Here is an 11,440-nt window from a genome sequence, read left to right on the forward strand (position 1 = left end):
AAACCTCCCAAAGAACACATTATTCCATATGTATTTGAAGATTGTGGCTTGTGATTACTATATTCTGCTTCTGTCTGATAAAATTGCTGATAAAAGATGACTTCTCAACATCTTCCTTAGTTGTATCTTTGATGATTATGGGAATCTGCAAATACTGTTCTAATTTCCTTTTACAAATGGGCTCTTGGGACCATGCAGAGTGCTTTATCAGTGCCAAGATATATTCATGAGGAGAACACATTAAAGTATAACCAAGTTAACAGGTCTCCCTTCTCTGTTTACATGACAGCCATGCAGCTGTTTTAGCTGCTGGCTCTCTGAATTCCTTCTGGAAGGTACCAAGTGAAGACAGGTACTAAGGCATTCCCGTGGAGAGACATTCAATGGATAGTTCCCAGTGGCCCCTCTTCGGTCCATGACAACAATGAGAACTGCTGGCAAGTAATAGATGGTGGACTAAGCTTGTGGTATAGCTACAGAGGAAGAATGGGAGAGGTGCTCATGTGTCTCTAACCCAGGGTTTCTCAACCTTGGGAACTTCAAGATGGGTGGACTTCAACTCCCAGAATTCCCCAGCCAGGCATGCTGGCTGGAGAATTCTAGGAGCTGAAGTCCACACAACTTAAAGTTCCCAAGGTTGAGAAACACTGCTCTAACCTCTAAAGGGCCATGTTTCTTTAAGTGCAGATTAACAGAGAATAACTATTTTTCTATAGCTACAGCTTAGGTATATAGGGATGTGTCTGTGTGTGTATACATATACCTTTTCATTTAGTTTTCCCTGCAACTCCAACAGTACCTGACAGTATCTTCTTCCCAACAAGTGTAACATTGCCCCTCTTTTTGTCTGCAATGAGTGGAAAGCTCATAGTCAGATTGACTTCATAACCCATGATGAAAAAAATCCAGTGATCATCACTGTGTACAAGACCCTGAGGCATGTTTATTTTCAGGCATGTCCTTGTTGTTCTTATTGGGAAACCTGAATTGATCAGGTTGTTGGTGAGGTCAAATGAGGCTACGCACAGAAGATTTGGGACAAGAACACACAGCAGTGGTCCTGCTGTTTCTTTCCCCTCACACAGGCATAAACCCATATGCACATGTAGGAGTATTTACGGGAGGTCAAAAAGTCAAGATGGTGGCTGTGCCTACAATGAAAGACTCACCTCTTTTTATATGTGTGGCAAAAAATCAAGGCATTGATCACATGGTCACAGCTGCCATTTTACTTTTATCTACCCGCAGGCCCCCCTGCACACACATGTATCACGGTGATCATCTCTGATCCTTCTCTTTTCCCTATTGAAGAAAAGGTAGTATTGATAACCTTCATGTCATACCTTCACCTGCTCTCTGTCTTATGCTCAAACTCGGTCACACGTACACACATACTTTCTCTCATTTGTACTTTGTGTGATTCTGTGAAAAATAGAAAGAGGTAGATTGCTATCTCAAACAATTCTAAGTCGAATGCCTGTGGTTAATATTAGAAATTAAGTGGGTTTACCTGCAAACAGTATTCTTGGGATCCATCCCACACATCCCCCAAGCTGGCAGTCCCAGATACAGAGCCCAGTTTTTGAGCGGGGGGGCACTGCATCTAATGAAAATGCTTTAATGCTAAACATGGCTCTTCACAGGCCTCTACTGAGTGTTGTGTTAGATGACACTTTAAGAACGCATACCAGCCCCCTTTGATTCATGGAATTCCCAGGAGTCTCTCCACATCAAGATGGGTGCAGAAGCCAGGACACAGCTAACAAGCAGGTCTGACTTCCCAGGTCACCTTTAATGCCCCCACATCATTAGTGTGATCCTTGGCTTCATAGAAAGCTTTGATTGCATCTATGGTGGTCTCTCAGGCTTATCTTCTGCTACTACAAATCAAAAAGCTTTATCAATGGGAGACAGAAAGCTGGTAACTGAATAGGGCTGCTGTTATTGTCATCTTCTTTTGGGGAGAAAATCACGTTTGGAAGAATGAGCATGGTTGAGCAGAACAGAAAAAAGGCCGTGACAGTCACAGTAAGGAAAATGGAGTAAGTCTCCAGCCAGGGATGAAAAGTTTACTTTGCAACCTTCAGTCATGTTTTGCATATCTGGTTTCAATTCTGACTTTGCGCCAGTTCATCTATTACTGTAAAGTGCAACGTTAAGAGTGTATCTTAACACTGCACTTTACAGTGTTGTGTACTGCTTAAGTGTACTGCTCTGAGGATCCCAGGGTTTGTTTTGCTGATTTGTAAATCAGAGGTGCAAAAAGTATAGCCCACCAGCATCTTTCTGTGGCCCTCAGGGTGAGTGCTAAAAAATCTGGGACCTCCTTTTAGCAAACCCAGGAGAGACCCATGTTGCAGAACAAATTAAGAGAGCCTAACAATGTTAAACTGTGTATATGTTATAATGCATTTATGTTATAATATGCTACTTGGCTTGAAGCACATTTTCTGAGTTCTCCCAGTTTCCCAGTTATTATTCTTCCACCCACTGGAGTCCTCTCCCAAATACAGGACCACAGAGGGAGGAGATGATTGTGTGAAAACAGATGACATGTTTTCAGTTCCGCTGCACATATTTAATGTTAAGAAGTTCAGTTGTGTGAAAAGGTAAATGGAAATGTTGAAATCTTTGTGTTAAGAGATTCGCCTCATAATGAACTTCACAGCTGAACAGAGTCCTGAATTCATAGTAGATGCATCCCAGCATTAGCACTTCACCACATGTCCATAGGACAGCTATCTGTTGGGCTGTTTTGCTAATGGAACTAGATAAATGTGTGTATAAGCTCCTCTTCATTTGCATCTTAACTGCAGCACAAATCTGCCCAGATTTCTACTGTGTCATCATGTTGTTGCCTTCGTCTGATCTCCAGCCCTAGGTGGTCCTTTGCTGTACCAATATTGAAGGAATGTTTTCCTCCTTATTCCAATCATGGGCATCCAAAGGAATGACAAGAGGAACAAATGACTATGTAATTACATAAATGTTGAAATTTATGTCAAGATGCAAGTACATTTGTGTGATGATGTCACTATGCATGTATCATTTTGGTGTTACAGGTAGTCCTCGACTTACAACTACAATTGGGACTGGAATTTCTGTCACTAAGCGATGCAGTTGTAAAGTGAGATGTCACGTGACTGCAGTCCCAGCAATTCCCCTTGCTGCTGTTAAGCAAATTTCACCAGTCATTAGCTGAGGACCCACCCCAATCCAAGCCATTCAGAGTTTGGCTCCTCCCAGCCCTGAACCTCAGTAAGGTAAAGGATTGCCTCCAACTCCCCCCAACCACCTATCTCCCCCCATTTCTGCCCTTTTGGCCACCCTAAGCCTTCAGAACACTGTCTTTGGAACCCTGCGCTGTGTTTGCAGAGCCTTTGGAAAGACAGCACAGGTTTCTGAAGACAGTGTTCCAAAGGCTCAGGGAGCCATGTGGAGGATGCGTTCACTTGAGAAGCTGGGCCAAAAGGAGACAGCAAAGGCAGCGAGGCGCTTCTGCTTTGGCCACAGTGGCTGGGTGAAAAAGGTGAAAGGGCAGTGTGGGGAACTGGGAGAGAAGGCAGCTGGGTGCAATGAACGCTTCCTGGGGCAGCTTGGGGCAGCTGGGCTGGGGCGGCTGCAGCTTTGTGCTGTGCTGCTGCTCAGGGGCTTCTTGCAGCCCCAGAGCCATGTGGTTCTGGGGCTGCTTGCTGCCCTGCAAGGCAGGGCACGGCACGGCACAGCATGGTCCAAAGGGCATAGATGGGGGGAGATACGCAGGTGGGGGGAGTTGAAGTGCCTCTGCAGTTGTGTGGGTGGGCTACCAAGCACCTGAATTTTGATCACATGACCACGGGGGCACTGCAATGGCTGTAACTTCGGACACAGGTCATAAGTCCCTTCATTCAGCGTCGTAATTTTGAACGGTCACTGAACAAATGGTCATAAGTCGAGGACTACCTGTACTACAATTAGCTGCAGATACTGCTGATTCCAACATAGGTTTTGCTGTGGATGCAGTGTGACATGCTTCACCAACTTTCTGTTGGTGTCACAGACAGGGGACCCCTATGGGTGGGATTAGCCTATTAACTAAACCCATTTTAGGCTGGTACAGGTCACCCTTCTGCTCTTGCCCCTTCCAGAGCCATTCTGCTCTGGTTAAGCAAGAGAGTCCAGTTCTTTCAAATCAGGCTGTCTCCGTATACCTGCCAGATCTCTATGCCAGCTTCTCACTTGGAGACCTGGCTTAGTCTGAGTTGCAGCTGACCAGCTGTGATGGGGGCTAGCTGCAAAGCAACACAGGAGACAGTTTTATGCTGCTTTGTGTTGCAGTTCTCCCTGCACCTGCCAGCAATCGTTTAAGCTGCTTTTGGATGGGTTTAGTCTTTTTTTGGGGGGGGGGAATAGCACTAAACCCATCAGCTGATATCTTGTAATAACTGGGCTCCCTTCAACTGCATCCATGCAGAATCCTTGCACAAAATCAGAGTGAATTTTAACATGGATCTAATCATCTGTCAAAACTCATCTCTCACTTTACTGTGATTAGGCCTTGACATTACTCCATCTTGTATACGCCTTGTCAACAAAACTGAAACAATAAAAAGAACAAACAATTGTGCTATTCTCTTAGCATACAAATTCAGACAGACAAGGCAGACAATGTTATTTCATAGGGGTGGGTTGGAGACAAGCTGCTTTCATTCAAGACTTACCTTAGAAGTACTTTTAATAGCAAAGTTACCTTCTTTTCTTTTTTATACCACTGAATCTAAATGACCTTGTTGTTGCAAAGCATTTCAAGTAGCCAAAAAGAGTTTGCATACAACGATGGAAGAGGTTCGGCCACTTACTTTCTGTTTCCTTATTCAGATGTGGCTATTGTTACTATTATATTATTATCCTGCCTTTCTTCTAGGAACTTAGTGGTCTATCTGGGAGTCTCTAAATTTTATCCCCACAACAATCCTGTCAGGCAGATTGGACCAAAAGATAGCAATTCGTCTAAAGTCACGCTCCATGATTGAGGGAGGACTCAAATCTAAGTCTCCCTGGTCTCAGTCCAGTACCTTAATCACTGTACTATACTGGCTCGACCTGTTTAAGAGGATTCCAGTCTCCCTCTCCAAGAGAACCTGGCTGGGTGCCACAAATTTGACTGGTCCTTCTTTTTGAACCACAACATGTTATTTTGCCAGGGGCAGCATGACCCAGATTTCAGGGCAGTGATGTGGGGGCTAAATGTCTTAGAAAGGCTCAAGTCAGATAACAGCTATAAGGAAGGCAGGCAAGCAGGCAGGCAGGCAGGCAGGAAGGGTGGGTTTTAAGAGAGACAAGCACTTCTGAGGAAAAATGTATGGTCTGAAACATGAGGTGGATGGACTACTTCTCTCAACCACATGCTTCTTTTGCTTTACAATACATATATACACACATACACACACACACACAAAGGTTGTATTCGCATACTGCACTAAAACAGGAGCTCATAACAGCTTGTTGAATAAACTGTGGTGGCTTGTTCACATAGAATACTAAGTCATGCACCATGGTTTAGAAACCAGAAGAGCTGCATACACGTATCCTGTTAAGCCAAAACCCAACATTTCATACCATGGCTTAGTACAAGGCATGATTCCATCACTGGAATGTGTGTTGGGGATGAAGCTGGAGTAAACAAGGGGCTCATGCATAATTTCAGAGGTGGACTTAACTGGCAGTACCTTTTTTATATATATAATTTTTACTGGAACTTTTAAACAAGAAGATAAAAACTAGCACAAACTAATATAAAGTAGGGAAAAGAAAGAAATCAAAGAAAAAGCAAAAAGTGCAAGAAGAGAAAAAAAAGTTTTGAATAAAAATGGAAAAGATAAAACATATAAAGAAATGGCTTCCAATATTCTTCACAGCAGTTGTAAGTACAAATATATTTTAACCTTAAATATAAGTTACATCATATTATCTTCTTTCTATAATCTATCCTATCTAATCATCAAAACCATAAATCAAGTTCATTTTTTCTGTTTTTATGCAAAAGGTCCATAAGAGGTTTCCAGTCATCAATAAATGTAGATAATATCTTTTCTCTAATCAAAGAAATCAGTGTATCCATTTCAGAAAAATCTGTCAACTTCACCAACCATTTCTCCATAGTGGGTAGTGTTGAATCTTTCCATCTCTGTGCATAGAGTAATCTCGCTGCCATAATCACATATTAACTGGCAATACTTAATGTAATATGTGGCTAGGTTCTCCTGATGAAATGGAGGCCAGAAAGCATGGAAAGACTGATGTGCCATTTATTCAGACTTGCGATGTCTAATAGTTTCCATTCACTAAACCCTTGATGTTTTCTTTGCTACTAACTGTTGACTGCCAAGAGCTAGTAAAGAACCTCTCCAGTGTTCATCTATGAGAGCAGATTGCAAGTCTTTTGCCAGGGTGGCACTCTTTGCCTGGCCAATTGGCTGCTGACAATTGCATCCTGCCCAAGCCTTATGATGTTCCAGAGTTTGACCAACACGCCTTGCTCCTAGAGAAATGGCTTCAGTTGCTGCATGCTACAAGGAGAATTGGGATTTGGGGACTAAAGGGAAGCCACTGTATCTTTGCAAAGGTTCTTGTAATTTGCTGCTCTGTGATACAGAATCTGATAAATTTTCTGAATAACTTCAGAAATCCTGCAAGCACTACTGGAAAACCATTGAACTATGATTTACCTACAATGAAAAATTGCTTGCTGTTAAAATTGCTTATTGAAACAAATTAGTGTTGTGCCACACCAAGAATATAAGAACGGAGAGGTTTTTGGCACCCAAGTGTGGCAGACATTTTAAAAGTTACATTCCTACCCCAGCAAGCTTAACTTATTTCCAGGTGTGTTAATTCTGTGCAGGAAAAAGCAGTAACGATTCTTGTAGCTCCTTAAAACCTAACACATATATTATGGTAAAAGTTGACATAGACTGCCCAGTTCACAAGAGAATAATTATTTAAGGTGCTACAACAATCTAATTATAGATAGCACAAGAAAGGGTAGTGGAAAGGAAATGAGAGATATACATTTGCCAACAGGGCTATCAGCCCATCATATATGTCCTTTGCTTTTTCAGTTTGGCAGGAACAAAGATCTGCAAGAACATACTCAAATTGGTTTAAAATGCTTGTGTCCAACAGGACAGCAGTCAAGCTTGGAAAAGCTCTCTTGTCTGTTGTGGCATCAGTCCTGAATCCTTGGGAACATACTTCCTTGGATCAGCTCTGCCCGAAGGCAGATTCTGTGGCTGTGCAGGATAGCAGTGAAAAGACACCAGGAGAGACAATGCATTTTAGACCAGAATTCCCCAGTATGGTGTCCTTCAGATTATTGCTTGAGAAAAAGCTGAGAAACACATCCTGCTAAGCGAAAATCAAATTATTGTTGTTGTTGTTAGTCACACAGTCAGCCAGATGTTTAGACTGAATTTGGCATTTTTATCCACCTATTGAGTCCTTCCCAAGGACCTGGGATAGGCAGACGTTTTTGTTTGATGGTGTTAAAGGTATCATTACAGGATGTAAGCTGTTCCAAGTAAAACTGCCTTTTGCAGTTGATTGATGGTGATTTTGTCAATGCCAATGGTGTTCAAGTGGTGCTCCAGATGTTTTGGGATTGCACCCAAGGTGCCTATTACTACTGGTACTATCTTTGCTTTCTTTTGCCACAGTTGTTCTGTTTCTATTTGCAGGTGTTTTTATTCTGTGATTTTCTCCAGTTCTTTCTCTTCTATTCTGCTGGTCTTATACAGCCAGAATTAGCCCTTCTGTCTCTTTCTTCAACTTTCCTGCTCTTAGCCATTGCCATTGATAATCTTGTTGTTATCTGCTTTGCCTGCTAGTTTTTTTGTGTACTGGCTATGTAATACTTTGTCTTGCCATGTCTCTTTTCTATTCTTCATTTGGTCTGTCTTATAGGCCAGTTTGGTTTCTTTGGTATTTAGTAAGCCTTCATGGTGTACTAGCTTCAGTGCATCTTCTTCACTGTCCTTCAGATAGTTTTCCAATGCCCTTTTTTCTTCTTCGACTGTTTGGTGTACTTGCAACATTCCATGCCCACCTATGCTCCTTGGTAAGTAGAGTCTGTCAACGTCGCTGCATGGATGAAGGGCATGATTCATTGTCATTATTTTTCTGGTCTTCCTATCCAGGGCTTCTAGTTCTGCTTGAGCCCAGTCCACTATTCCAGATGTGTATCTAATGACTGAATTTGCCCATGTGTTAATTGCCTTGATGGTATTTTCTCCACTGACTTTAAGATCTTTTTCACTCCCATGATGTATTCACTACTAACCTCCTTCTTGACTTCAATGTGTTTGATGTCGTCAGCTTGAAGGATGCCCAGGTATTTGTAGTGATATTTTTCATCCAGACTCTTCATGTTATTTCCATTGGGCATCTTGATTCCTTCAGTTTTCATTATTTTTCCCCTGCTGATGGTAAGGGTGGCACATTTGTCCAGTCCAAGCTCCACTGCAATATTTTGGCTGTATATTTGGACAGTGTTGAGCAGTGATTACATTTCAGATGGTGTTTTTCCATACAGCTTCAGATTGTCCATGTAAAGGAGGTGGGATAGGCTGGCAGATGTTTTTGATGTTTGATAGCCATGTCCTGACTTGTTCAGTATTGCTGACAGAGGAGTCAATGCATTGACAAACAGTAGTGGTGGTAGCGAGTCTCCTTGAAAGATTCCTCTCTTGATATTAACCTCTCTTAGTTTATCATCATTGACTAGCAACTGTGTCTTCCATTGTGTCATTGATCTTTGCACAAAGCTTCCGCTGTTTCCACTGACTCCTGTTATTTCTAGGCACTTGATTATCTTGCTTCTTTGATCTTCCTTGTTTCTAGGTGATATTTCTTAATCAGTTATTCTTTGGTCTTCTTGTTCTTCAGCTTCTTTTCTTTCATCTGTTCTAGCTTGCTTGCATCTGATCTTAGCATGTTGATTTTATTTTCCAACCTGGTCTTCCATTTTGGTAGTACGCCGTTTGGCTTTTTTTCTTGTTTATTGATTTTGCATCCAAGATATTCAATTATAACTGCAGCCATGCTGCACATCAGTTGGTTTGTTTCTTGCAGTGAGCTGATGCTTATATTTGATATTACAGTATTGGCATTTTTTAATACTTGTGCTAGCTGTTTCTTTGTAATGAGATTCAATGCAGGCAACCTTATTCTGTTCTTTTTGTACTGTTCTAGATGCTCGGTTATTCTTGGTTTCAATTCCTCTTTTCTTTTTTTTTTAGTTAGAGGGCTTCATTCTTTCTGAGGAGAAGGTAGAGGAGAGGGTGTCTGGTTTGGGAATGAAAACAATTCAATAACTCTGCTGGCTTCCTCTACTGCCGACTAACCCTGGTTTGACTCTACAGTCTGAGCTACTTCTGGCAAGGATTTTATTTCTTTGCCCTGGGTAGATCTTTGCAGTTCTTCCAATTCTAATTCTGTGAATATTTCATATTATAAATTGACGTTGATCTGCTAGCCTCTGTTCTGGATGTTGTTCTTTCCAGAACTGGTGCATTCTTTTCAGATCTCCTCTTCTCGTTGGACTTGATTTGTAATAGCAGATAATTATTTCTTTGTTTTCAGCCTTGATATATTGTGACGTGTAAACCACTTTTCTTCTAGTAGTCCTGCAGCTGCTGGCCCTGGTTGCTCATCCAACAGTCCTGGGTCCTATAGCCCACTTGTCACCAGTTGTCCATGAACTAGAAAACCTAGCATGGTCCTTATTGACCCAGGCAATGACCAATCTGGTATAGGTTTCTGTAAATTACATCTCACCATATTGTTTATGGGAGAGACACTCTTCGTCTGGCTCCTCTGATGAGACCTGTCCACTATGGTTGAACCTCTGGCATAGCTCTCATCCTCCTTGGAGCACACAAGCCCCACAGCCATGTCAAGGTAGTGCCTCACTGGGGGTTGTTGTTCTTGTTCTTGTTCTTAGATTGGCTGTGAGGCAATATCGAAATACAAAATAGAAGACAATAGTAAGACCATACATAACAAAATGAGGTAAAAGGTAAAACTTAAAGAAAGTATAATTCATATTTCTGTTTCACCCCTGTAATTTACCCCAATCACATCCATATCTAATCCACATTATAGTTTAGCATGATTTTAGTCACATTACTCTATGAACTTTAATAGAACTATCTTCATCAGTCCCTCCCATGCTGTCATAATCATTTCTGCAGAACTGTGACATGTTTGCGCAATATATTTTTATTTTGTGGCTTTCTTGAACTTAGCAACTATGGGTTTCATAAATTATGATTCATGGCTCCCCCCCCCCCCTCGAGTCAGTGTTGACTCCTGGCAATTCCCTGGACTAGTCCCTGCAGTTTTCTTGGCAAGATTTTGGAAGTGGTTTGCCGTGGTCTCCTCCCTAGGGCTGAGAGAGAGTGATTGGCCCAAGGTCACCCAGCTCACTTTGTGCCTAAAGCAGGACTAGAAATTACAGTCTCCCAGTTTCTAGCCTGGTGCCTTAGCCACCACACTAAACTGGCTTTCTTGAACTTGGCAAATATTGTGTTTTGTAAACTATGGTTCATACCTTAAGATGTGCCAACTAGGGCACTCTAGTTTGTTTAACAAACCATAGCTTTTTAAAATTATTGTTGGTCACACAGTCAGCCAGATGTTTAGACTGGATTTGGCATTTTTGTCCACCTATTGAGTCTTTCCCAAGGACTTGGGATAGGCAGATGATGTTGTTTGATGATCATGATTTTAAATTAAATAGTAAGGTCCATTGATACTTTTGCTACAGAAGTTATTACAGGTAGTCCCCGGGTTAAGAACACCCAGTTTAAGGATGACCCATAGTTAAGAACGGAGCCTATTGTAGCAAAATTTGAGTTAAATTCACAATGGTTCAAGTTAAATACACAATGGTTCTAGTTCATTACACAATACTACTTATACAGTATTATACAGTAATACTGCTCTGGCTTACATACAAATTTGACTTAAGGACAGACCTTGGGAACGGAACTCATTCTTAAACTGGGGACTACCTGTATAGGGGAATATCTATCTAAAAGGCATCTAAAATACAGAAACAGTTCTATAACAGGGCCTTTGAAAAAGATGCTTATGCCACAAGCTAGTTTTAATACTTATTCCTTCTTTCTCCACTGTCTTGTGCTTCTGAAATTGTCAGCAGCTACATCAAACACAATTGCTGGAATGCTACAGATGTGATTTACTGTAGTTAATTGAACTGTAAAAGTTTGCAAGGTACTCAATATACCCATCTCTCTGGAAAGTTATGTGCTAGCTTGGGAGAAGGCTAGAGTAAGTGTTCTGTCTTCTACTGCCTCCTTCTGGCACTGGAGAAATTGGCTATCCAACAGACAACAGTTAATTCTCACGCCCTGCGTCGCAGGTTCTCAGCAGTGGCAGG

This window comes from Python bivittatus, unplaced genomic scaffold (genome assembly GCF_059951505.1).
Source record: "Python bivittatus isolate LINGU-HERP-01145 unplaced genomic scaffold, Pbiv_v1 ctg000580_np1212, whole genome shotgun sequence".
Lineage (NCBI taxonomy): Eukaryota > Metazoa > Chordata > Lepidosauria > Squamata > Pythonidae > Python > Python bivittatus.